General features: G+C 49.4%; 1 protein-coding gene across 1 annotated transcript in view; it reads right to left on the bottom strand.

The window, feature by feature from the left end:
- Positions 1-16,525, bottom strand: part of cv-c (RhoGTPase activating protein) — a 453,196-nt gene extending 436,671 nt beyond the window's left edge. The window contains exon 1 of the mRNA XM_050183837.3: positions 16,178-16,525. The gene's annotated coding sequence lies outside the window, so the exon portion shown is untranslated. The remainder of the gene's footprint in view (positions 1-16,177) is intronic.
- Positions 16,526-27,675: the final 11,150 nt, after the last annotated feature.

Below are 27,675 nucleotides of genomic sequence, written 5' to 3'. Positions count from 1 at the left end.
TCCTGACACAAGCCCCGAGTTCTACGAAGTCCGTCGGACGTCGGCTCCGGACCGTGAACCTGTGCGGAAGTGTGTGTGTGTGTGTAAGCCGTCCCGCAGAGAGGCGGCTTGTTTACGATGATTGGACGAACGTTTCCGTCACCTTGGGATCGAAGGGGGGACCGAGTGTTTATAAACCGCTGTTGTGCGGCTGCTCGGGTGTACTTTCTCTCGCAGTCATGCTAGACTGATGAACTGCAACGTCCTTATGTAGATAGTGTAAATAAACCCATATTCCTCGTTCTCGATGAGAAGCAGTCCTTCCCTTCAACAACGTTCTCAGCGTGGATAAGTTGGACGACGGCATGGGCTAGCTACCTTCTAATTCATGCCAGACTCCAATCTTGACAACTGAATACGAGCGATGGGATTGAGCCCCTAATCCTCACAGCTTGTATACAAACAAAATTTCGGAGGGTTCGAACCTTACCCAATTCAGGCTGCGCCAAGAGTTCGAGCGTAGCCTACATTAAAAAAAGTGCCATACTGCTCAGCGCTGGCGAAAAACTGCCGCATGTAGCTCGCGACCACCTGACAAAAAAAAAAAAGCAAATGGAACACGGCGCGGCGTTTGCCGCCTGGGCGCGCGAGGAGCGGTTTCACTGCATAGCTGGAACATACTAGCCGACCTATGCGCAACTCTACTCCCTGCGGGAGCACATACAGGGACACTAGCTTCTACGACACTGCCCATGTTTAGCGAAAGAAAACGTAGAGGCAGCGAAGAGGGGGAGAAGCAGCCTCGCTGAACGCAGACCGAAAGCAACGCGACCAGCTTCACCTTTCGGCGCCTTTCGAAGGGGGGGACGAACGGCGTGTCCTTTTAAGAAATCGACGTGAGCCCCGTTCGCGCTGTCCCCAAAGCCGGCCCCCGACGGAGGCATCGAGGGCGCCTAGCGCACTCGCAGCGACGACGACGACGGACGGCTGAGCAAGCCACGATATCGCACTCGCCGCCGCCTGTGTCCGGCGGCTGCCATAAAACAAGCGGCCAATCAGGCCCCAATCGCCCGCCTCGCCGCGCCGCCGCAGTTGCACGACCGCCCGTGCCCCGCTCGCTGTCGCGGATATCACGACGCTGTAGAATCCTCCACGGTGCACAACCATTGGACGCAGTAGATAAGAGAACGCTCCGATTAAGCAACGAGACAAAAAAAAAAAGGGGGGGGGGGCAATACGTAGCATGAGGTCGAGATCAGCCAAACTAAGCCTGGCTTATGTCCTGCTTACTACTACTTTCTTACACAGCATGCAATCAATTTGCTCACGAACAGCTAACACATGAAAGTGTCAAACTTCACCACGACGTCAAAGAGAAAGGTCATGAAATTACTTTCCAGTATTTATCTGGCCATTGCAATGCTGGATCAGTGGAAATGATCAAGCAAATAAAGCTGCCCGAGAGGCACATCAAGAACAACACAGCGTACCCATTCCTCTTTCCAGGACAGACGCTGCAAGGTAGCTTCGTCACCTGGCACGCAAGCTCGCTTTAACAGAGTGGAACACTCCAAATATAAGGCGCACCAGGTTGTACGAACTGAACCCTTCTCTTCAACTCCGACCTTCACCTGGGCTTCACCGACGTGTGGCATCGCTTCTATACCGGCCGTGGTTGGGAGTGGTTTTCGCGAAGGCGTACACTACTTTGATTCGAATTACCGCCAGTGCTGCATGCGGCGTCTGCGGCGGCGAAGATAACATCGAACATTTATTGTGCCACTGTCGTGGATTTCAGTCAGAAAGACAAACATTATCTGTCGCATTGCGACGACTGGACGTTCCGCCGTTGTCCGTGCAGATGCTACTTGAAGACCGTCCCCATCGCTCGTCGGCCCACAAAGCTGTGAAGGCACTCTTGCCTTTCTTGAGGGCGACTGGCCTATCTGAACGCCTTTGACTTGCTCAGGCCATCCGCGTGCGTGCGTGAGCTCACCACGGCTTTCCTCCCCCTCCCCTACATCTCTCTATATCTCATATTTCTATTCCCCATTTCCCATCCCCCAGAGCAGGGTAGCCAACCAGACGCATTTCTGGTTAACATCCCTGCCTTCTCTCTTTATGTCCTCCTCCTCCTCCTCCTCCTCCTCCTCCTCCTACTACTACTACTACTACTACTACTACTACTACTACTACTTTCCGTCTGCTGCCGCTTGATTACGAATTTCTGTTCGCTGTGCCAAAACGGCACCCCGACACTCGAGCGGTGAAGCGGATTGGTTAATATACTCAGGCTCTATACGGATCGAAATCTTAATCAAGTGTTCGCAGTATGCTTCTGTTGAAACGCGATCGCGACGGAAAAAGATAGAACATGCGACCTTGAGAGCTGCTGCGGCTGATATACGAGCTGCAGGAGTTTCTGGCCGTTCTAGCATTAAAAATATACGGTCTAGCTGTAGTCCTCCATTCGAATTATGGCAAATCGAACGACTTGCTGGGAATGCAACAACAGCATAAACGGAAAGACGAACAGGAAAAAAAAAAAGAAAATGGGAAGAAACGGTAAGCCAATCACAGCCTTCTCACGCTCACTACTTCATAATATTGCATACATGCGTGGCAAGCTTTTGACTCGGAAACACGCTTCACAACGTGAATTACGCGAACGTTACACGCACGCGCATACGTACGCGGCAACGCATAAGCGAACTCTAATATCCGTCTCCCTCTCTCCCCAGCGTAGGCTAGCAAAATGTATTTTCCCATCTGGTTAACCTCCCTGCCTTTCCCCTTTCCTCTGTCTCTCTCTATATAGATTATACTAGTTCGCGTTGCAGTAAAAGTATTTGGCGCGTTATTACAGGGACGGCATATCTTCAGCAACGCCTCTTCTTGAAAAAAAAAAAAGAAATAAAGAAGGGTTACCTTGCACCCACATATTGTGCACTATAGCAGCGCGGCTGCATGGAGTTACTCGGGCAGATAACGGCGACATTCAGTACCCTGTCGCGAAAGACGCGCACTCCTTTCGCGTTCTCTCGCTGTCTCAGCTATACAGACACAAAATATGCGGATCCCACGTACTGTGAGAATCGGTGTAAGCGAAGCTTTCTATTCTTTTCGCTTTGATAGACGATAATTAGCGGTAAGGTTGACGGTGAATGTGTAATTTCTTCAGCATTTAGTCCAATACGAGAGCCGTGAATTGACGTTAAACGTTACCTTGCGTGCACCGCTGCTGTTTGTCCGCGTGGTACACAAAACACACAAGGAGACGTGTTTGCCTGAGGCGTTTTTGTGCGCCACTGTTTATATCTCTAAGAGGGCTGAGCATTATCACGGCCTCACATGGCACATCGAATAGTGGCAGAAGCGTTGAACTTTAATTGAATTATGTGGCGGTACGTGCCAAAACCACGATCGGATTATGAGGCACGCAATAGTGGCGCACTCCGTATTAATTCTGACGCCCTTGCGTTCTTTAATGTGCACCTAATAAAAGTGCAGTAGCGTTTTTGCATTTCGCTCCCGTCGAAATGCGGCTGCCACGGTCCCCCGTATGGGAACTGCGAGAGAGGCAAGGTTGCTATTCTCTTGTTTCGCTACTGCATCGGTTCTCCCCATTCACTGCTTCGTCTCCACGCTCCTCTTTACAGTTTTATCAACGTCCCCTCTGGACTTTCACGTTAGTGGAAACGTAAGCGCTGCAGTTTCTGCTACGTTTTTTAGGGGAATGACGGATAATTACATCTGTCAAGGGTACAACAACGAAATTGCGCAGCACTTTTATCTCGGCAGGAGAGACTTTCCCCTTCCACACAAGAAGTTAAATAGAGCGCAGGCATTGACCCTCAGATTATTGCAAACAGGCTCATATCCCAACCCGGCTTTATTCCCCAAAATTTATCCCGACACCTATGCCACTAGTTCTTGCAGGCACTGCAATGACATCGCTAGCCTAGACCATATGCTCTGGCGTTGCCCCTCGTTACGAGGCACAGAAGAAATCAATGAAGACAAGTGGCTCTCCGCTATCAAGAGCCCCGATGCCGGGGCGCAACTATGGGCTGTCCAGAGGGCCCACGATGCGGCGGTCGGGCAAGGCCTGACTGTCCCAACGTGGGAGCGGCCCGCAGCGCGCTAAGTCGCGTACCTCAGGACCTTATTAAAGTTTTGCATCCATCCATCCATCCAAGGGGCTAATTTGGCGACACCCAGGGAGTTCCAGAGGGCACAGTGCACATGCCACGCGATGGAAAGGTCCAAACGAGTTTCTCGCGTCGACTTTCCTCTCCGCCATGTTCCTGCCATGTATATTCACGCTCTGAGCCACCCCCGACGCGGCGCGCAACACAGCTGCAGCAGCAGCGCAAAAGTTGAAGGAAAAGGCAAAGAAAGATCCACTTAAAATAAAAAAGTAAGATGTGGTTAAATCCCACCTAGCGGCCAGGACACTACAGCACAACACTCATGAGGCTTACAGGACAGGAGACATCGGGGGTTCATTTTCGTCGACGATGGCGCCCGGTGTCCGTGCCCAATACATTCACAGCCTTTCTCGGTTAGGTCGTCTCCCACCGTCGGTACACCATGGCCGGTGCGCTGAGCGGCCAGCCACTAAGAAGGCGCAAGCTTGGATGTCTCGTGCCGCGACGAGGCACGCCCTCTGAGCACACTCGACCTAGTCGCATACGTCCTACAGAAGAGCGAGCTCGACGCGGAAAGCTTGCGCGCCGTTTCGTTACACCCGACGACCGTGGAGACTGTTGCTGCGGTGATATTGGGGTTACGTGGTATCGCTCACCACACGCGATTTATTTATTTTCGTTTTCTTTTTTTCTGTCGCTACTGAAGCACTGAAAAGTTGCCTTAGACAATCCGCTCGGATCGCACACTCTGCTCCTTCATTTGCTCACGCACGAACATCCAACCTGGAATGGAAGCCCGTTATATAGCCTTACGGCGAGGCGACAAGTGAATCTCTTCGTGACCGGGTTCTCGCTTCTACACCGCGCGCGAGCTGCAGAGGGATCACTGCTGATGCTGCCACAGAGGAAAATATCAGAGAGGATGGTAAGCTGAAGGTTAGACATTTATGTTTGCTCACTTGTTTCTGGCTTTCATCTTTTTGTACCCACTTACCACCGGATTGCTGGCTAATAATATGCGATGGACAAGTGCCAATATTTGAGGAGCAAGCAGGCAAATTCCTCACACCGACGAGTACTTGGCTGACCTTGATCGAAAACGAGCAACAATTGCATGCAGCGCAGCCTTTACCATACTTGTGCCCGCAAACTGAGGCAAACTTATAAAGGAGACGAAAAAATGAAAACTTAGGCTGCAGGTTCACTGCCGTACGAAGCAGCCTTTGTCGAAGTAAGTTTTACTCACCGTCTTTCGCGATAGGCGCTATATACTACAGAAGAAACAAATGGAAGTTGCGCGACATCTCAACTGCGCAAGATGCCGCAGTTGAAGCTCCGGGTGAGTCTCGGGAGCTGAAAGTGTTTCAATTAAAGTCCTCAACGCCGCAAAACCGAACCTTCTGAATAGACCTCAACCGACACCGCCGATGAAAATGTGGGAACTGTTCGTCACAATGAACTCTAACAACATTCGTGAAGCCCGTTTTTCTTCTGCTGAGGTATGCCTAAGAACATTAATTTATGAACTCGGATTGTGCCGCACTTCATCTAATTTTACATCTCGCCTTGTTCGCCCTATATTTCAGCGCCAATGTATGGCTTCCCCGATGCAACTGTCATCTCCACTGCGGCCACGACGTTCTAGTGCTGTCATGTTCCCGGGACGCAAGCAGTATTTCCAACCACGCATTCCGACTCAGGCCGAATGTAAAAAAACCACCTCTGAACAGGTTAAAAACTATGTGTGACAAAATCCTGGAGCCCACCTTTACGCTGTCTCACATAGCGGAGTTTTAACTTCGAGAAGTTCAACCAGTGATAAGGCGTTCTTCGGTCCCGTTATTTACTTTTATACCGTGCCTTTTACTTTTATACCGTGCCTAGCTCCTCAGAACCCCAATAAAGTCGTTTGCTGCTGCTGCTACCGTGCCTCTCTGCAGCTGCCAAAGTAAAAATTAAGCTGCACAGTTAAAACTCGATTTAACGAAACCCGATTTGATAAAGTTCCCGATCTAAAGAATAAATTTCCATTTCCCGGCGGGTGCCCGTAGGGTTTAGCGTTATCATCAACCCGTATTAACGAAACAAAAGTTGGCCGAACTCGACTTAACCAAGTTTTTACAGAAATAAAGGAGTAAAAGAAAGCGGTGATTTCTTTCTGATTCGGACACAGACGGGTTCTTCTTCGAGCGTGCGCTCTAAGGCTATCGCGTTAAAGCATCTAGGCGCCATGGTCACACCCCTAGCTTTATTTTGACGAGGCTGCACGCCGCGCCTATGCGCGGAACAGCCGACTCAACACCGCCTCGGTAGGGGCGACTTTGGTTGCTTTCGTTATTTCATGGTCTATGCGACAGATGGCTGGATTAGCGGCGAATACAATGCCGCGGTAGATTTTGCGTGTCGCTACGTTACAATTTTTGATTTAGAAGGACTTAAACATTCCTTTCTCGATTTTACGATCTTCCAGATTTAACGAAATAATTTGAGCGTGGTCATCACTTCGTTAAATCGAGTTTCAGCTGTATATGAATTGTCGAGAATTAACGCCTCAAATCTGCACAGCGGTCTCTGATCCGAGACACTAGCTGTAGTGTCTATTAGTGTGTAGTGTATATATATATATATATATATATATATATTGCCCGGCCCTCAAGCGGTTTCCTCTTTTTTGTTCCGCCTTCCAGAGAATGCAGCAGGCGCCTGCCGGGTGGTGAACCCGAGACCTCGTGCTCAGCAGCAGCACGACACAGCCACGCAGCCACCGCGGAGGAAGAGGACCTCACCTGGCATGATCATCTGCCAAACTGAAAGCCTTAAAAGAAACGGAAGCATATCACTTTGCGAAGTTAAAACTGGATCTGTGCACCGCAGAACCTTTAAAGCAACTGCTGCTGCCTCAACAGTTGTAAACGCCGCTTTCGGCCTTCACGTCCGGTGTGAGCCGCGGCAGTTGTTTTGACAACATTGGTATCAATAGAGACAGGAAAAAAGAAGAAGAAGAAAGATAAAAAAAAGAAAGGTTATTGCCGTTGACACAAAGTACCGTCTAATCTAGAATATACCTAGTTCGGGCTATATACACAGCAGCCCCAGTCTTCGTCAACGCGGGCATGGAAGTAAAGGCAAACCGGAAGGAAAGTGTCAAGTCCGTTTTGTCGCGGAAGGGGTAGTGTAAGCAAGTATTACGATTTTTGCCAGCTATACTAGCTTTTAATAGTTATATATGAACGAGAAGAAAGGGGGTCAACCAAGGGGCCCGATTTCTATTAATCAAAAGAAGCCAACAAAGACAACAAGGACAACATACGGGAAATTACTCGTACTTCCTAACTGAATTAAAGAAATTATAAATTAATGGCAATGCAAGTGGATGAAAAAACAACTTGGCGCAGGTGGAGAACGTGCGGACACTTCGAGAACTATTATCTTGAAACTAGTGCAGTGCGGAGAATTCGTTCGAAGTGGCTATGCCTTGCGAACTCACCAGCTATAATTCGTATATTCTACTGGTCGTAATGATAACAATAAAAAAATAATTATCGCAATTATGCTAATTAACCAATTAACTATGTTGATTTCTCGTAGAAGTAATGACCGCTTGATCGAGTAATATAGATAAAGGATTAGAATTGTGCTATCTCCCACAGGCAATCTTTAAAAATTAGGTGCAGCTAAACAACCCTGTAGAGTGACAAATTGAGCTCGACAAATAGACCGCCTATAGCCCCGGCAACACAGCGCCCTGCCTGCCTTCCCAAGCCGTATTATTCGCGAGGACGCCGGCTCCTTTGAATCAGAAGGTGTAGCCCTACTATATATGAACGGAGACAGGAAAATACGCTTACGCTTTTCTCTCCCCACCCTATCGCGCGAGCGCGGTGCGTTCAGGGTCACGCTGACGCGGCGCTTCTGCGCGGCATAGCAACAGTTGCGCGCAACGTTTTGAATGACATCTGCGTGATTAATTCAAGAGAGCAGCGCGCCCAGCAGCTGTATCATTCGACTGCGAGTCCTCGCGGCGGCCTTTTTTCCTAGTCGTCCCTATCTCACTGACTCTCTCGCTCGCTTCCTCAAGAAGGCCACGCGGTGGGAGTCAATTTGCAGAAGTCCGAGTGGGTGGTCACGGAGACAGTGACCCCTATGAGCCTGCCCGGATGACGCCGGACTGCTACGTCTACAGTGGGTGGCAGCGCGCCACTTTGCTCACTCCGGTTCGGCAGCGCTGCAGCTAACTAAGGGAGAACTAGCGCGGCTCCCACGCCGGCGGCGTCGGCGCCCCCAGCGTGCCCTTGGCGGCGATCGCGCAGTCTGCGGCCTCCCCCTCGTCTTCCACTCGCTCACTGCGCCCGTGTGTAAACTGCTCGCGTGTGCCTACGAGCACGCACAGTGTCCACGCTTGTAGGGTAGTTTCAACGGGTTAAGTCGGGAAAGCGCCGCTCGCCGTCTATGGACGACGGCGCTCGCTTCGCGCAAAAGCGAAGCACAGAACGGACAATGGTCGATCAGAAAAGTACGCGCCGTCTCGTCGCTTGCTCGACAACGGCATACTTTCTGTTGTTTCTTGCCTTGGACATAATGCACTTTTCCTAGAAAGTCTGCCACGCGTAGTGAATGGACGGCTGCTGTGAGCGCACCGTGACACGCACGCAGAGGCGGTTCGAGCGTGTTATTTCCACGTACAGGTCGTCTAGAAGAACCTCACAAAAGTGTGCGTTGAGTCGGCTTCTAGGATGAGACATGCCTGTCGCTGTCATTTAAATGCGAGCCGATCGCGTTGAGACAACGTCGCGTTGGGCTGGGCCACTCCGTCTTCACAGGGCAACTTGACTCGGCCCGACAAACGGTATGGTATAAACGCGGACGCGTCCGAGGTAGACGGTTCACAGCCAGCAACGACGAGCCGGGCTCGCTGGCATGTTGTTAGCATTACTCGGTGGGAGGGTGAAATTCTACGCTCATCTCAGAAAACCTTCGGGTTACGTTGAATTATGCCGGCTTATTTCATGCTACAATGAGATTTTTTTGACCACGAACGCTGCCGGCCAGTCTTCTGTTGTTCTTCGATGCAAAATAATCCAAAATAGCAGGAAAGAAATCGCGCCCTGCGATTGGGCGCGGTCGTGATGAATTTCAATGTCATACTTATATGCGCCTCGGCTACGCCGGTCTGTTTCATTGCAGATGACGATTGGTTCGTGAATAAAAACCACAAGCCAATCGCAATGACGATAAATTGTTTCATTCTATTTGACGAACCTCGCAGACGCTCAACTAAGCTTTTAAAAATATAAAATTGGGGAGGGGGGGGGGGGGTCGCTCAGGGGATTCAAACTGCGAAACAAGTGATAAGTGAGGAGCAACTTCTACCTTCTCTTATGCACTTGTGGGTGCAGTAAAAGTCTGCACTCGCTTTTCTGAGCGCATGTGTAGCTGTGTCCTGCATTGGTCGCCTAGAAACTATACACAATATGTGTCGTGAACGATAAAGTGGTCTATCGTTAACCACGTACCAAGGGTAAAAATATGGCACCACGTCAACTTTTCGACAGAGACCATCGGTCACTAGAAAACAAGAAACGAGCGGCTCACACAAACCCTTCCACAAGATTTGAGCTGACCGTTTCGGTCCACTCCGCGTGTATTGCCGCAGGCGATTCTTCATGCAGATATAGAGCCGCAGCGTCAGCCCGTAATACATCAAGCGGCGAATGCCCCTGTTGTTTGCATCCGGTATGCGGCGGCGAAAGTGGAAAATAGAATGAAGCGAAGATCGGGATCTACAAACGACGGTAACCTGTTTACGCGACCATTTGCGCTCAATGCATCGTGCGTTCATTCGTCCTGCGCTTTTTTTTTTTTCTTTTTGGGGGGAGGTGGGGGGGGGGGGGGGAGGATTTAAAAGTGCGCAGGCAGCGACGCGTGGCGCCCCGCTTCCGCCGGTCCTACCCTGCAATCAGTGCAGGCCCACCAGGCAGCAGCAGCCGAGCAAAACCACCGCAGCAGCTGCAGTGACACGAAGGGTGACGTCACGGGTCGGCTCATCAGCGGCTCGCCTTTCTCTAAGGGCTCGCTAGCTCGCACAAGCTCTGGCTCAGGAAGCTGTCGCCGCACCATCTTTGCGACCTCAAGGTGTTTCTACTCGCGCAACAAGAGCTTGCGACGCTGTTCTTTTCTTTTTTTAACATGTGCCCACTGTTCCTCCACGTGAGAGAGAGAGAGAGAGAGAGAGAAGTTTATTTAATCAACGTGACAGGCGATGTAGAATTGACAAGGGAAAACTTCATTAAGAGTACCCGATTGGGTGCCTGTGTAGCGTGACCTTGTCGAGTTGAAACATCTCTAATGCGAGTCCCATCATAAGCACATCGTGGTGGCATTTTTGTAGTTATTACTAGTGCTTAACGGATAAGATAAAGAAGAAGAAAAAAGAACGCCCGTGTTTCTGAGGTAGCCGGCTCACAAAGGGAAAGTAATGACTTCGAAGCCCGCTCGGAGACAAGCGCTTTTTTTCTGTTCGGCTTCAGTGTCCCTGGCAGAGAATGAGGACAGAAAAGGCGTTGAAGGGAGCTCTCGCTCGTTCTGAAGAAGCACGGTAAGCGACTGACGGTTAACATGGATTAAGAACAAGAAAAAAAAAAAAAAACAAGAAAGAAAAGCTACTCTTCTGAATGAATCGGAGGCACTGCGCAATGTATGCTGTTGCAAACGGCAGCAGGGGCGCCCCAGCAAGACGCGGTCCCTGGATGACAGCCGCCTGACATTTTCTTCTCTTTCGTCCCGAAAACGGGACAAACGAGTTCAGCCCGCGGCCGCCCGTGTTAGCAGGAAGTCCGGCAGGGCTGGGTCTAGGGTGTTGGTTGTTTGCAGGTTTGTTCAGGAAACTGGGGAATGAACAAAACACCCAGAAGAACAGCGCCACAGCGTGGCCACCTTCCAGCGCCGAAGAGGGGAGCACGGCAGCCCCCATATCGCGCCGCCTCGTGAAAAGGCGCGCCAGTCGTCGCCACAAACTACGCCGGTGCGCGGGGGCACCGGCCAACATCCGGTCGGTCACTGCCCGTGGCATCGGCCTCGTCAGCTGGATACGACCGAGCGGGCAGCAGCCAGCTGCAAACTGCGCCGGTTTTAGTTGACACTTATCCGACCTGCCGGGAAGCCCGACTGCCCCGTGATCCTACATACGTTATGCGTTCATCAGCGTCAAATAATTCTTGGACGAACGAATAGGAGGTAAAATTGGTGTATTTTACCCATCAGCTATGAGGACACAAACAATTAGGATAATTTCATTTCTGAACGAAACTAGAGCTTACCGCAGAAGATGAGGGCGGTGAGTGCTTTGGGAACAATGACGTGTCCAGCAAGGCCACCTCCATCAGCGAAATGATTGAAGCCTGGCTCACACGCTCATCACCCGCTTTGATAATATGGTTAGCCTCAATTATAAATCTAGTGAAAGCATGCTTATTCATAACCAATTCCGTAGTTTCCGCTTGACCGTCATCTCCGGTAAGAATGAACCTGCTCTGAAAAATGACTAAAAAGAAAAAAGTAACACTTTGTGCCACAAAGTCGCACAGCTTAAATGCAATTTTACGCCTAGGTGCATCAGTTCTTCCCCTCGGTTCGGGTGCACCACAATCTACTAAACAGGAACACGGATAATGGTTATCAATGAAGAAAAAAAAAACGCTTGCACAAACAAAATAACCACATTTTTGCCCCAATAAGAACAACATGACCACTTCCACTGTGCATCTGTCCTCAAGTCCTACACAGCATCCTTTTATTTTTCAACTTTCCTTTTTGCCCCTCACCAATGGCGGGTGCCGAGTTAGCGTTAGTCAACTCTGAGCCCGCTTGTATGGACGACAGAATGTACTGCTCAACCAGCATTCCTTGCTCCACTGACAGAGTGCAGACAACTGGATAATTCCCACACCAGCGAATGAGAAAGTCCAATTTCTATTTAAATACGCCTCCTTTAAATGAGTTATTAAGGCCTGCGCAAAAAAGAAGCGGGCGGCACGGCAGCTCAAAGCCTCACTGCACCCGTGTGATATAAGGTTATATCTCTCATCATGTGACTTCTTTCTCGTGAAGCAAATTTTTTTTCCGTCCTCCTTTCACCCCCAAAGTCTCCAGGCGGTTACAGGAACGCCACTGCGCGCTCATGACGAAACGGCCTGTTCCACTGCTTTTTCAATGCCTCCCGAATCGGCGTTCACGCGACCGATTTCAGTACAGGCGGTCTGCGAGGGTTGTTCGCCGGCTGAATGGCGTGTTTGGACGCTCGACAGGCACGGCCCGGACGGCATCAATGGCGCACGTGTGAAGGAAAAGGCGGGAGCTATACAGCAGGTTCGTAAAGGCTCAAACAGCAGGCCTCGGAGAGAAGACGCCGAGCGTGTTTCTTTCCTCTCTATCTCGTCTTTCTCGAACAGTTGAAGAAGATTGCAGATTACCCAAACCGCCGCGCAAGAGTTGTAAAGGCAGACGGTTGCGAGGGAGCGTCGTGGAAGAAGCTACAATTCGCTCGTTTCGAGCAGCGCCGCCGCGTAGGGGGAAAGCGACACGTTGTTATCAGCGACGGAGCCATAAAGAAATAAATAAGCAGAGACGCAAGCCGCGTCAATGACAGGCACCAGTTGGATCGCAGCTGCGCGGCTCCGTGACGAAACGCATACAGACGCCGCGCGGGTCTCGGCGTATACGAGAGAGAGCCCACCATCATCGACGGGAGGCCCAAAATCGGCCCGTCGTAAAAATGGAAGAGAAAACGTTTAAAAGAGAAAAGAAAAAAAAAAACGACGACCAGAAAATGCCAGTTGGATTTCCCCTTTTGACATGCCCGTACGGCTGCAGCAGCGCGAAGGCACCGGTTTTGAGGAAAACCGCTGGAGTCGGCGGCATCCGCGCCGATGGCTCCGCTGCTTTCATATCGCGAATGGGAGTGTGTAAGCGCCTCTTTACCGGAGCGACGACGTGTCCGTGACCCCTCAGACGAGTTCAAACAGTTGGCGATGCCTCGGCGACTGCTAGAGTGCCCCGACAAGGCGCACGAGAGCGGCGTTTACCCGCTCCCGCATGCTAATCGTAATCGCGTTCGTGGCCATGAGCAGGAAAGATGGCCAACAAAAGTCGCGCGCGAGGACGGACGAGCAGTAACGGCCCGATAACGGCACTCAAATCTCACGTAAAGCGGACACCAGAGATGCTGAAGTTTATCTCACATAGTACAAATAGAGGGAGGAAGAGGGAGATAAGCAATAAATTAACTTATCTTATTGGCATATTATTCATTAAAAACTTCACCACTTTATCGGAGACAAACGCATGTTTATTTGAGGACACATACGATAGTGAAGTGCTGCTCTTCAAATTTTGCACCCAAACCGTCGCGTCTATAACGACAGTCCGACGTTCAGGACATTCTCTGCCCGTTCCCCTACTTCAAATGTCACAAATGTTACTACACTACCTTTGTGTTCGCTTTCGAATGCACTGTAATCTTCCTTTTAAAAACATTTAACTCAAGCCGAGCGGACGTTGCCAAAATGTGTGACGTATGGGAGAGTTCGCGCTCGAATGGACTTTTCGTAATTGTAAAGCTTTCCTGCGAGGCAGACAAGTAGATCACAATCTGCTTGTCTAGTTACATGTGGAGACGCGGCTTTCGCGATGAAACCACTTTATTCTGGGACCCTCTGCACAGAGGCTTGCAGAAGGAATTTGATTTAAATTCTCACAGTATCCGATATACGGGTGCACCATGCGATGACGTACCGTTTCGCATGCTTTTATTCATGGGGCTGCACAGCTTATGGAAAACTCGTACGCGAAACAGAAACGCACGAACATTGGTTTCCCCAAAAGTGCGTTAAAGCCAGATGGTTATGCAGTTGAAAGACATTTATGAATAAGGTGACTGTCACTGTCCACTTTTTATTAGGAGTTTAACTCCTTTCTAGCTTTCAGTGAGATGACTGGTTGCTTTGACTGATGTTAGTTTTCTATGTATGTACTGCTCGCCTACTTCTAATTGAATATGAGCGTCTCATGCTCGCAGTACTGTATATAGTTCTTGTACAAAGAGCATGGCATACTGCTTTTTTGGGCTAAGCACGTGCTTTCACACCAACGCAAGCTGTTTACTTCTTCAAGCAACTGTTCAAACCGTTTCAGTTGGCGTCACCCATCCCGGTTTCCTTTGTTTCTCACGTTGTTTCCTTGACAAAGTGCCTCGATAGCATACAACGCCTTTCAAGTAAAGACTTCTAGAGTACGGCGACTGTGCCGTGTTTCTGTTTCATCGTTGTCCGCCCTTTCGGGCTGCTCGAATATCAGTTCATATTATATATAATCAGTTTCCGGCCCATTTTGATGAACGCTAGATGTACCGCGGCTTGCCTTGGGAGATACAACAAATACTGCTACAGGACCTGACACAAAATGTTCACCGGTCTTTCCATATATTACAGTGATCCACGGAATCAGCTATCACTGGGCAGTGAACATGCCAATACCAAACGAAGACAAGAAACCAAAGCAACGTAAACGACACGCGTAGCACGCACGTACCTATCAACTAACTTTGTAAGATAAAAGGAAACGGGAAAGCTTTCTCATCCCTGCAACGCGCGCACCATTATTTTCAGTAATTACGTATACCGCTTCTCGGCAACTTACGACCAGAAACGAACTAGCTAGCGGAGATATCCAATGACAGCGTGGCCCCGCTGCGAACTTGCGGCCGGCCGCGTAATGTGCACGTGCTCGTAAAAGCCCGAACGGCGGCACGCGACATTGCCTTGAACAGCGGGAAAGACCATTTCGCTGAAGGGTAGCGCGACGGCCAAACATTGCGGCTCTTTGCTGACATCCGGCATCGCGGAGCGCGCTTCGCGTCGAAGCGGCGAGCAAGTCGCGGCAGTAAAACTGTGCTGACTGCATTAAGTTCGAGATTATCGAAGACGGGAAAATAGAAAAGAAACAGAAAATAGAAAACGGGCTGCTGTTTGTGAGTAGAAGGCCACGAACGTCTCCCAAGAACACGACGGGCACGTTGCCTCCAGCTCCTTACATCGCCTGCAAAGTGACCACTGACAACTTTTAGCGAAAATGGGTATTAGATACACATCACTGATCTTTTCTCAATTTCGCTTACGGAATTTTCCTTTGTGCTTCGCTACGATAAACTCAGTTTTCTATGAGGTGTGAAACTTTCCGGTTGATCGCGTCCGCTGGTGCTTCTCTGAACAGCGTCCGCTGGTGTTCTGGTTGAACAGCGTCCGCTAGTGTTCTGGTTGAACAGCGTCCGCTGGCGCTTCTCGGAAGAGGACACGTTGCTACATTTCGTCCGATTAGCGGTGTCAGGGGCACAATACTTGCTCGTGAGCGTGACCCTTACGTAGACAAGTGCCCTGCCAAAGTATTACAGCCCCTACGCTCCCTATATATGTAAACATCAGGAAGAAGCACCCGACTAGAAAAAGAATGGAAGACAGTCGTTCGAAAGCATGAACATCGAAAAAAGCTCTGCAGCCGCCTACGCCCATACAGTTTGCGCTATTTCTTTCTTTTTCTTTTTTTCTTCTTTGTTGGGGGCGGGGGGGGGGGGGCACCACCCACACTGCACACTCCACCTCCACTACACAAAAGTATCTCGCCCTCTTGTGTGATCGTCTTCGAATGCAAAAAATTTGTTTCTGGCAAACACCAAGCGCCGAACTCGAGCGAACTGGGCTTCCGGACGCATCCCGCCGGTGATCACGCGAACCTTCATATACGTAGCTCCACTAGCAAGAAACCTCTCCGCCCACGCAGACGAAAGGACGCGCGTTCCGCGCTTTTATCCTTTTACTATGCGAGAAGGGAGAGGTGTTTTGGCACCGCGCCTACAACCACGTGCGCCTACAAGATGCAAATCGAGCGCGGCGGCAGCTCGAAGCCGGCTAGGGTGGTTGCCTTTTAAAGTGATGCAACAGGTGAGCCCGGCATGCGGAGGGAGCAAATGTGGCACCGCCGAACGAAGGGCAACTCACCGTGTGACGCTGGCGACGATGGCGTGATGTGTATCCGCATGAAGATGAATCAAACACCGTCACCGCCACCGCCTACTGTAAAAGCCAGGCGAATTCTTCCACGAGGAAAGGAGGATGACCTTTCGCACAACAACACTCGTGTTTGAAACCGCTACACTTCACTTCAAAACACGCATGCCGAGAAATGCGCCACAGCCAGTTGACGCCCTACGCCGATGCGGTCGTAATTTACCAACAGATCTGCCGGTATTGTCAGCTTCGTAACTCGGATGACAACGCTCAACATGCGGCCACAAACATCAGCAAGACCCGAATACTCCGACAACCGCTCGCCACGGCGGCATCAGCGAAAGTGTTGCAAGTGGCGCCCCAAGCGGAGCGAGAGTGAAGCAAAAAAGTACACAGTCCACATTTCCGGTCGAGCCGACTCCGGTAGCTCGGGGGAGATCGGGTGAAGTTGCAGCGGCGGCCTCGGGGGCCGAGAGAAGGCATGCGTGATCCCGCTCGAGCTGTGCTGCGATGGCGAATTTGTCGTTGACTGCTCCTTCAGGCCTGCTTCATTAAATCGGACGTAGGATCCTTTGGCGACGACGCTATACGGGTCGTTTTATTAAGAACAGCTGCACGAGGATGTAGAAGGAGCTGGTCACAAAAAGAAAAATCAATGTTTGGCCGACTGCGTCGCACGAGTTTTGGCGTCTCACGAGTTTGCTTTTTCGGGTCGCAGTGGGCGGTTTATAACCACCGTTGGCCACTGGGAGGGTCACACTGTAGCATAGGATCTTACAACGACTATAGCCTATGTTGTTTCGGGGTGGGTCTCAACCGCGTCTTCTTTAATCATCAGTCATCATAAACTAAGGTTAATGAGCACTCTCGCAGAGTCAAGACAATTCATTAATAAAACGAAGTCCCGTCGATTAACAACGACAAATCGCGGCACATTAATTCAATTTGCTTTAATAAGTGCGCGGACAAAGTGGGTCTAGCAGAAGAGGACATTTATAACGCATTCATTGTTGAGACGGTTAAATGGTGCCGTTCCAAGAAAAAAGAACGTAAGACTAGTGTTGGCATCTTGATATGGTTAGGCGGCCTGCGGGCTAATGAAAGCCCATGCCGTTGCGAGTCTACACTCGCCAAACCTATCAACATTTTAGGGAGGAGAACTTGAAGTATGTTAATAGAGGCCTTCAGAGAGCTTCATGAGAACGGATATACGCTCTGTGCGAAGTCAGGGGAAGCGGTGCTTCAGGTCGCAGATTCGCAGTGTGGTTGGAAGTCAACATTTATCACGCCTTCATCACGCTTCTGTACTGTTTGTATGTGAATTATATATCAACTACAAGACAAAATTAGAATACTTCTAAAGCAACGAGAGAAAAGAACATGCTAAAATGTAAGCAAAGCGTGCTTATCGCTCACGCTTTGGTAGCTGTCAAAGAAAACTTGTCCGCACTGATCGATACAGGCTAACATACAAAAGTTTCCCAAATATGTCGCGCGGCTCTTTCTTTCATTATCACCAAAACTGCGCTCGTCAATCCTAAAGGGAAAAATAATCATTGGCGGTGTCTCAGGGGTAGACCCGAGTCAAGGGGAAACAATGACATGTTTTGGCAGCAAACACACGGCGCATAACATTGAAATATATATATATTCCCTATTAGGAATGCAGGATGAACTTATTAACAAACGTAGATTGGACATGAGTGAACAATGAATAGTCGATAGTACTGACTGACGGGCCTTGCACAACGTCTGGTGAACGGCGTAGGTAGTAGAGGGTCAAGCGTGTACGGGGGTACAGCTAATACAGGCATAACGGTTTGTGTGCTACATAAGTGAAGGCCTAAACATTTGCAAGAAGCAACGTTCTCCGACAGTGCGTTATTTGCACTTAGGTAGAAATTCTAATAATCTACGGACTGTTTGTTAAAATGGCAATGTATTTTTCTTTTTTCCGCACGGGCTAATTATGCTTAATTGAATGCTTGCATGCCTTCTTTGTAAAGAACCTGCATAAGTGGCCTGCAGAGCTTGTCCATAATTAACCTTTATAATTACCCGCCGTGGTTGCTCAGTGGCTATGGTGTTGGGCAGCTCAGCACAAGGTCTCGGGATCGAAACCCGGCCACGTCGGTCGCATTTCGATTTGGGCGAAAACACCCGTGTACTTAGTTTTAGGCGCACGTTAAAGAACCCCATATGGTCAAAATTTCCGGAGTCCTCCACTACGGCGTGCCTCATAATCAGAAAGTAGTTTTGGCACGTTAAACTCCATAATTTAATTTTTAACCTTTATAATTGTTTTTGTTGACACCTGATTAGCAAGTTCCTTACTCATGAAGCATTTTCGAAGTCTGATTAGCTCGTAATATTGTAGTACTTGATTAATTGTTTATCTCTTATATCGTATCTTCGTCGCCGTCCTCGTGGTGTTGTCGTCGATGTTATCATCGTTATCACCGGGGCCGTCGGACCGTTAAAAGGGCACTAACGAACAACACTAAACCAACTCGGACTGAAGAAGTATATATTCACTAAAAAATGTGTCTTCATTTATATGGCACAAAAAGGCTGACTACAACGGGAGGAGATGAAGGCCGGTAAAATTTCCTTTAATTTCTCGCCTAAAGCACCGGCACATCGGCTATAAAAAACAAGAGCGCGATTCATAGGAAGATGAAAGCTTGAAATGATTAACAGTGGGAAAACAAGGAATGACACAGAAGCCAACGGATCAACAAGGGGGAATTGTCTTCCTCAGTTGCTGCCCTGACTATAATACGAGTGGCCATTGTCGAAACGTTGACTCCAGCGACGTTCCTTGTTCGACCACTGCTAGTCACGGTACGTCGGCGGGTATTTCATAGTATTAAGGCGTAAGCCTTTAGTGGCTCAAGAGTGTCCGAGCGCAGTCCGTGGTGGACGCAGGAAAGCGGCGACCTCCGGCGAGGGGAGCAAGGAGAGGAAGCGCCATGCCAGTAGAGCTGTGGGAGTGGGCGCGTGGGAGAGCGCGGACATGCGCATGGGGATGCACGTACTACATCGGCGACAAACCTTGCAGCCATACGGCTGTGATTGCATCCCATGCTAGCGGCCACGGCGGCGTCTGTTCGCAGAACAGTTCAGACAACAGCAACATAGACAATTATAGATAGGCTTTCGCCTGTCGCAGTTTAGCTCAGTAAAGTGCCCATAGATTTTTCTTTTGTCGTATTCGCGCTGTTTTGGCGCAGCAAAAGTTCTTAAAAGTTTTTACTTTGAGTATTTGGTTCCTTTATAGTGCAATACGCTCCTATTTTTTCGATAGGAGAACTATAGACCCCAGCAGACGCCGTCAAAGTTCATGACTTCACGGTTAGCTTGTACAGGAACTTCAAGATGGCGTCAACACTCATATTTCACTCTTGAGTCCTTCCTGCTTTATAAAGCCTCCTCTAACGGCAAAAAAGAGAGAGAGAGAGAGACAAAGGAAAGGGGAGAGGCAGGGAGGTTAACCAGAGGGGAAGATCCGGTTTGCTACCCTACGCTGGGGAGAAAGGTGAAGGGGAGGTAAAGTGATAACAAAGTAGAGACAAAGAAAGAAAGGAGCATAGACATACAATCACAGTCGGTCACTGTAACCGCATACTGTCACCGCACAGCATAGTAGCACTTGCAGCACTGCAAACATCTGTTCAGGCTACAGCGGCTTGTCCAATTCTGTTGCCTGCAACAGTGCGCTCGCCGCCCTGTGCTGCGTTGGTTTGTGATGGCGGCATTTTAAAATAAGTTCCTCTGTTAGAGGTCTTCGATCAAAACGCGCTATCGCGATTGCGAGTGATCGTCTCTGTAAATTATAGCGAGGACAGTCACAAAGAAGGTGTTGAAGAGTCTTCTCGTTACCACAGTCATTACACGAGGCGTCGTCGGCCCATCCTATTCGGAAAGCAAAAGACTTGGTGAAGGCCACCCCTAGCCATATTCGACAAAGCAAGGTATATACCTTCGCGACGGCAGAGTCCAGCTGGAATGCAAAGGCGTAGAGAGGAGTCTAGGTTGTGCAGCCGGTTGTTTTGAAAGCTTCCTGCGTTCCACAAGGAGAACGTGCTATCACGGCTGAGCATTCGAAGTTTCCTAGCGGTAATGGTATCGGCTCCTCTTGGTCCCCTTGAAGAGCCGACCGAGCAGCGTTATCGATGTGTTCGTTCCCTATGACGCCGCAGTGACTTGGAAGCCACTGAAATGTCACGTGGTGTCCTTTCTCAGTCAAGGTATGGATTAGTTCTCTAATCTCGAATACCAATTGTTCGTGTAGTCCACGCAGCAGGGCTGATAGCAAAGACTGCAGTGCTGCCTTCGAGTCACTGAATATTGACCATCTTCGAGGTTGTTCATGGCTGACGAGACGAAGTGCAGCGCGGAGAGCTGCAAGTTCCGCAGCCATCGGTGTTGTTGGGTGACATGTCTTGAAACTGACTGTGGTGGCTTTCGTTGGGAAAACCACGGCTCCAGAGGAACACTGGAGAGTTGCAGATCCATCAGTATAAATGTGTACGTGGCCGGCGTACCTCTCGTGCAAAAGGAGCAGAGTTAGTTTAAGAGCAGGTGACGACAGCTCAGATTTTTTCTTGATTCCTGGTACGGTGAGGTGCACTGCAGGTCGAGCCAAACACCATGGAGGAATCGATGGCTTATTTGCGGGGGTGAAGCCTGATGGAAGGCAGGTGTAATAATTCGAAATCGTAGTACAAAATGATGCCTGCGGCCTTTCTGACGGTAGCGTTGCCAGATGGTAGGAACGCGTGCACGGGCAAAGTGCCTAATGTGCACTCTCAACACTTCCACAGCAATGTCTGTTTGTATGGGTTGGTCCCGGGCGATCGCAATAGTCGCCACTGTCGATGTGCATTTTGGCAAACCAAGACGCACCCTGAGAGCCCGAGCTTGAATAGCCTGTAGAGCACGAATATTTGTCTGGCAAGTGTCGGTCAGCACAGGCAAGCTGTATCTCAAGAAGCCCGGAAAAAGTGCCCTGTACAATTCCAACATTGCATGCACTGACATTCCCCAAGTCTTTCCACCCAGAAACTTGAAAAGTTGGGAGGTTGCTGTCAGACGCTGTTTCAAGTAGGTCACGTGCGGCCTCCATGAGAAATCTCTATCAGTGATTATGAAATATGTGAGTCTTCTCGTAAGAAATTATCTGGCCATTTATTGAGATGGCGTAGAGTGTCATTGGTTTGCGAGTGAATGCCATCAGTGCACATTTGTCTGAAGAGATTTCAAGACCTTGGTTGCGGAGGTATATATAGCTGTCAGAGTAGCAGCTTTTTGAAGTCTTGCACGTATATGAGGACGTGTCACAGCTGAAGTCCATATACATATATGTCGTATGCGTACATTGATATCTTAATTGATCACTGCTGGCAGATGATCAACGAGATCAATGAGTGTGAGGTTGAATAGGGTAGGGCTTAGTACACCGCCTCGATAGGTGTAGTGTCGTGCGGTTTGAGCATCGCCGGTACACACAAAGAACGATCTCATAAAAAGGTAATGACAAATCCATTGGAAAACTCGACCACCTAGGCCAACCATCTCAAGAGCATCGAGGATAGCCTCGTGAGATACGTTGTCATATGCCCCCTAGACATCCAAGAACAAAGCTGCAGATAATATTTTGCGTGAGTTTTGATGCTGGACATACGTTGCGAGATCAACAACATGTACTGTCTACTGATGAGCGATCTCGACGAATACCCACCGTGGTTGCTCAGTGGCTATGGTGTTGGGCTGCTGAGCACGAGGTCGCGGGATCGAATCCCGGCCTCGGCGGCCGCATTTCGATGGGGGCGAAATGCGAAAACACCCGTGTACTTAGATTTAGGTGCACGTTAAAGAACCCCAGGTGGTCGAAATTTCCGGAGTCCTCCACTACGGCGTGCCTCATAATCAGAAAGTGATTTTGGCACGTAAAACCCCATAATTTTTTTTAATCTCGACGAAAACCAGCCATGCAATTTGTTAACATGTTCTAGTGTTCCAGGTACCACTCCAAGCGGGCAAGGATCATCTTTTCCATTATCTTTCCCACACAGCTGGCCAGCGCTATTGGGCGATATGAGGCGACTTCAAGTGGGGACTTGCCTTGCTTCAGGAGAGAGACCAAGCGGCTTGTCTTCCTTTCTTCAGGAACCATGACATCTTGCCAAGATACGTTGTATAGATTTAACAGTTCTCTCCATGCGCCATCACTCAGGTTGTTCAAGGCCGGTAGGATATTTCATCTGGTCCCGGGAATGAAGAACGCCTGCATAGAGCAAGAGCCGCGCCTAGTTCCTCCATTGTGAAAGGAAAATTCATGCGGCAGTCACGTGAAACAGGGATGTGACTGGGGGCTGGAGAGCCTGGACCGGTTGCTTGGCCAGCGATCCTAGCACAAAAATCTTCTGCAAGATCAGCATCCAGTCGCCTCTGGAAGAGCGTCAGCGCTTTGAATGGGAAGCGTTGTTCAGGGAGGGAGCGCAGACCACGTATGGTTCTCCAGAGGTGAGAAAGTGGCTTTCGGGGGTGTAGTGACTGGCAAAACATTGTCCAACGTCGAGATGCCAATATATCCGTGCGACGTTGAATTTTCTTTTGTAGACGTCTGGCTGTCCTAAGGTCTTCGGTGGATTTTGTACGCCGGTAACGCCGCTCCGCACGACGACGGAGGGCACCAAGTTACTCCAACCCTATATCTAAATCCGTGTACTTCGACGAAACCGTGACCGTGCGCGTGGCGTTTCGCATTGCAGACTTGATTGTTTCCTCTAATCCAGAGGACAAGCCCTCTCGACAAGCATCTTCCATGGAGGAAGTAAAATTAGTCCAGTCAATTAATCGAACGCTGTTCCGCGGGAAGGACCTGGACACCCCTTTGATGACAAGGTACGTGGGAATGTGATCACTCCCGTGTGTCTCGATATCCGAAAACCATTTAACACAGCTTGTGAAAGAGCTGGAGACGAAAGCTAAGTCAAGACAGCTGCCATAATTCACGCCTCGTATAAACGTTCGGCTGCCGTCATTCAGGAGCGAAAAGCCGTGGCTGCAGGCGAAGTTTGCAAGTCTTTGCACTCTTGCATTTGTCTTTGTGCTTCCCCATGCCATATGGTGAAAATCTCCGATGATGACATATGGAGCAGGGCACACCTACAAGATGTTTGTTAATCTTTTGGGATCAAAATTACTTGAAGGCGATATCTAAACACAGTTACGTTTGACCGGCGGGAGCTGGCGATCTTCGGGGAAGCGACCGTCGGTATGGCACCGGCAGGTCGCTGCGACGACTCGCTTTGAAAACAACAATGCGTCAGTCCCCAGCCCCTTGGCGCCACCATGTTTGCTGCGACGACTCACTTTGTAAGAACCACAATGCGCCGCGTCCCCAACCGAACGTCGCCGAGATGTGCGCCGGAACGTCGCCGGACCATGTATTGTTAGTGGATTCGCCGTCACCGTTAAGGCTTGTTTGAAGCGGTGGAACTCCTGGAATAAGAAGTTTTGTGGCGCCGTCTCACGGTTCTTAGAAGTCGTCAGTCAATAGACAGACGCGGCGGACACTGCCTGCGGCGTCGACTCTGGGAGAAAGAGCCGCCTGCTCGGGGCAGCACCGTGTCTGCGAGAACCCTCTCACCTTGGTGTGGTCAGTGCAACCCGTGCGGAAGTGAGTGCGTAAACCCTCACCCTCAAAGGCGGGTCGGCTACGATGACTTTGGACGCTCCGTTTGGTCGAACGGCCGTTTTCCCTCACATAGGGATCTAGGGAGGACAGAGTGCTTTAAGCAGCCGTGGTGCGGCTGCTGGGTGTGCATTCCTTTCTTCAGTCATGCTAGACTGATGAACTATAACGTTCTCATGTAGATACTGTGAATAAATCCCATATTCCTCGTTCTCGATGAGAACAATTCCTTCCCTTCAACAACGTCCTCAGCGTGGATGAGTTGGACGACGGCATGGGCCAGCTACCATCTATTTCATGCCCGACGCCAACCATTACAACGCCTACAAGTGTAAACATGAGCTTGCCCTTTTTAATTGTTAAGCAAACATTTTGATTTTTATCATGAGGCGGAATCAGCTGGCGAACATAGGTCAGTTCTCGACGAATAAAAATGATGACTTTGCTGTATGTATCAGTTGTTGCGGATATGACAGCTTCGTATCCCGATAATCTGACTGGTTTTGACACGTTAGGCTCACATATGACAATGATTGGGAACAAATTAGTATATATGTACTGACGAAAGGCTGAAAGGCATGACTTTAATTCTCTTGCGTTCCACTGGATGACTGACGCTGCCTTGACTTCTTCTCGAAAGGATTGGCGATGGTTGGCCATGTCCCTATTTGAGAGACTCAAGCACTGGGCTTAATGCGTCCAGTACTTTCAGTGCACTTCGAGCAGACGTGGTTCCAAGGTTCGACAGAATCACTCGAATGACCTCTATGAGGGGATGCAGCATTGAAATGATTTGACGATCTGCTTTGGGCGTGTCATCAGCGGCAGGAGTAGGCTCCCGAGCGGGCTTGACAATCTGTGGTTCTGTGGGAAGTTGCTGGCTCGGAAGCGCAGGCCATTCTTCCTGAGAAAGATTCCTTTCAGCTGACTTTCTTCTGCTGTTCAGCCCCTTTTTGACCTGATTGGAGAATGTGGGTGCTACAATGGAAGGGCCCCTCTACTTTCGTGTCTCTGCCTTTTTTAAGGAGGTTCGGTTACGCCGACGCCGACGCTGGATCGTTTCAGCAGCTTCCCTGTGTGTCGAATTGTTCCGAACCATTTGCTTGAGAACAGCGACCTCTTTCTTGATGCGAGGGCAGTCCCTACACGAGGCCGCATGGAAACCATTACAGTTGCCACAATTTAGAACAGTAGCCCGGCAAGTGTCCTCCGCGTGAGGTTCAGCACACTGGGGATACAGTAACGAGTTTGGACAGACCCCCTTGACATCTCCAAGCCTAAAGCACTGATGGCACTGATGGTGTCGGAAGTGACCGGCTTTGACGTGAGATAGTATGCAATCTCCTTTGAAAATCAATTTGATGCAGCGCGAAGTTCCAAGGCGGCTCACACGCGTGATGACAACACCCTCACTTGCTGGTTTGACGAGGATAGGTAAGTCCGCGTTGGGAATGGCGACATCAATGTTATAAATTACACCTGCTGTGGATGCATCGTCGATCGGGATATAGGAACACATTTTGATGCGTCCTAGCTCCAAGATTTTATTCAGTTTTTCGAGCGTACTCCCGTTGGAAACATCGATTGCGAGGAGATTTTTGCGTGTATTTATCCGAATGTCCTTAATTTCATTTGGCACGACCCCTTCCGAGATAACTGATAGTTCAGAAATCGGAGGTTGCTTGAGGGTTCCTCGGGTACGAACACGATAGCGTGAGGCCAGCGTTCAGGCCTTGACTTCAGAGTCGCCGTGCTCTCTTGCGTTGATGTATTCGCGCTGACAGTCCTCCTTTTGGTCCTCTTTCTGCGGACAGAGACGAAGCCATCATCCGATGAGTCTTCACCCGACACGAAGTACAGCTCAGTGTCCTCGATGGCACTGAGCACGCTTCCTCTCTTCCTCGTGAAGTACGGCCTTGATGACCTCTGGCCAGGAGGACCTCTGGAAGGCTCCGCGTCCATGGTCACAAGACCGGGAGCCGAGGCACCAGGAAATTCCGAAGATTTCGCCAGAAACCAGAGAACACAGATAGGAGCATGTTGTTGTTGTTGTTGTTGTTGTAGCTTGTGACACGTGTGGCTCCTACCCACGATGGGGGATTGGCCAAGAAATGGGTGGATTATTCCAAACTAACATGGAGCATAAATTTCCTAATATCTATGGGAATAGCATTGAATAGCGTAGAATTACCTGTTAAAATAAGATCAGGAAGGTCATATTGAATGAGTAATAATTAATTTAAAAGTATTCTGCCAAGAAGGCACTTCGTCGTCGTCCTCGTCGGGGCAAAGAGTATGAAAGGTTCCTCTCGCGGCAAAGGTGGCCTTTCTGCTAGTTACAGAAGCGCAATTTTTAATACTGCTGAAGTTATTACTCCTCATCAGTGTCATTTGAAGGCTTTGCTCTTGGTGGCATTTTACAATATTTTATGACGCTCTCCGTATCTCTCCAGCCCTCAGCAAAACGAATTTTCTGTCCTGCAGTTGACGTCACTGTCTTCCGCTCTTTCTAGCGAGTGCGAATGTGAATTACGATTTGTTCTCCGAGATAAATACATTGCATAGTTCGAGCTTGTCCCTTCTTGTAGTTTCATTTGCAACTCCGGAACCTGTTACTTTTGCTGGCAACACTGTCCAAACTAACCAAAGATGGCTAGGACATCCAGGTTCACGGCGTCATGACGGCGGCTCTTTCGCTTGTTGCTGTGCTTAAATTTTTCGCTTGTGGCGTAGAATCGAGGTGTTCGTTGATGCGTGATGTTCTTTTTTGCGACAGCCTTTTTGCCCAGGTGTCCCTTCAGTTCCTTTTGTTTCTGATAAATAAAATTGATTGATTGATTGATTGATTGATTGATTGATTGATTGATTGATTGATTGATTGATTGATTGATTGATTGATTGATTGATTGATTGATTGATTGATTGATTGATTGATTGATTCCGAAAGGCTCCTTGCTGCCGATTACCTTGTTTTGATCGGTCTCAAGGATTTCAGTTACGAAACAGTTGAAATCGTTGCGCTGTGCGTGCAAGCGTCCGGCCTGCCTAGCGAGCCGCATCAGTCCTTTTTAAAGACAAAGCGCCTTTCAAGCAAATCGTAGGTTAAAAAATGAAAGTGTTGGTGCATGGCGGACCTCCAAAAGGTGCAAGCACTTGTTCACGGCGTTGTTCTACTGTTACGTGTATTATACTGGACAGTTTTCGGCCTTCATAGGCAACTCCACACTTTGACTCGTGTTGCTGTATATCACATGCATAGCATCCCACCATATATAGGCAATAATGTCTGTGGCGCTGTCAGAAGGCAAACGCTTATATTGTGCACCGATAGAACGAGACTAAAAACTGTGAAGTTACCTGGTCAGTGTGTCTTGGGATAAAGACTAATGAGAGTTACGTTTGTGAGCCGGGTGCAGCTTTCTCTTTATAGTTAGCTGATCCGTGTGATAAGGTAGTCTGCCTCTGATGACTCACGCTTGTAGGTAGAGTCCAGGCTTGGAAGCACAGTAGATGCCCATTGCCTGCAGGAATTCTCAAACCCCGGTGAAACGTGAGAAGTAAATAACAAGCAATCGGACCAAGTTGCGTTTCTTCCAGTAGGTTTCCGAAATTTAACGAGGGTTTTCTTTTGAGCAATCTCACTTGTATTAGTGTAAATGCATGACTTGGAAACGAATCGAACCAGTTGTAATGGAATTTTGCTGTGTGCACAGTTTCCGAAAGCAAATTAGCCGCGCCGTGGCCAGGCCGAACGCTCCAAATCTGGAACGAGCGCTGCAGTTGCTTC

The sequence above is a fragment of the Dermacentor andersoni genome, chromosome 4, assembly GCF_023375885.2.
Source record: "Dermacentor andersoni chromosome 4, qqDerAnde1_hic_scaffold, whole genome shotgun sequence".
In the NCBI taxonomy this organism is placed as follows: Eukaryota; Metazoa; Arthropoda; class Arachnida; order Ixodida; family Ixodidae; genus Dermacentor; species Dermacentor andersoni.
The sequence above is the reverse complement of the archived record's forward strand: the minus strand, read 5'-3'. Positions and strand labels throughout refer to the sequence as shown.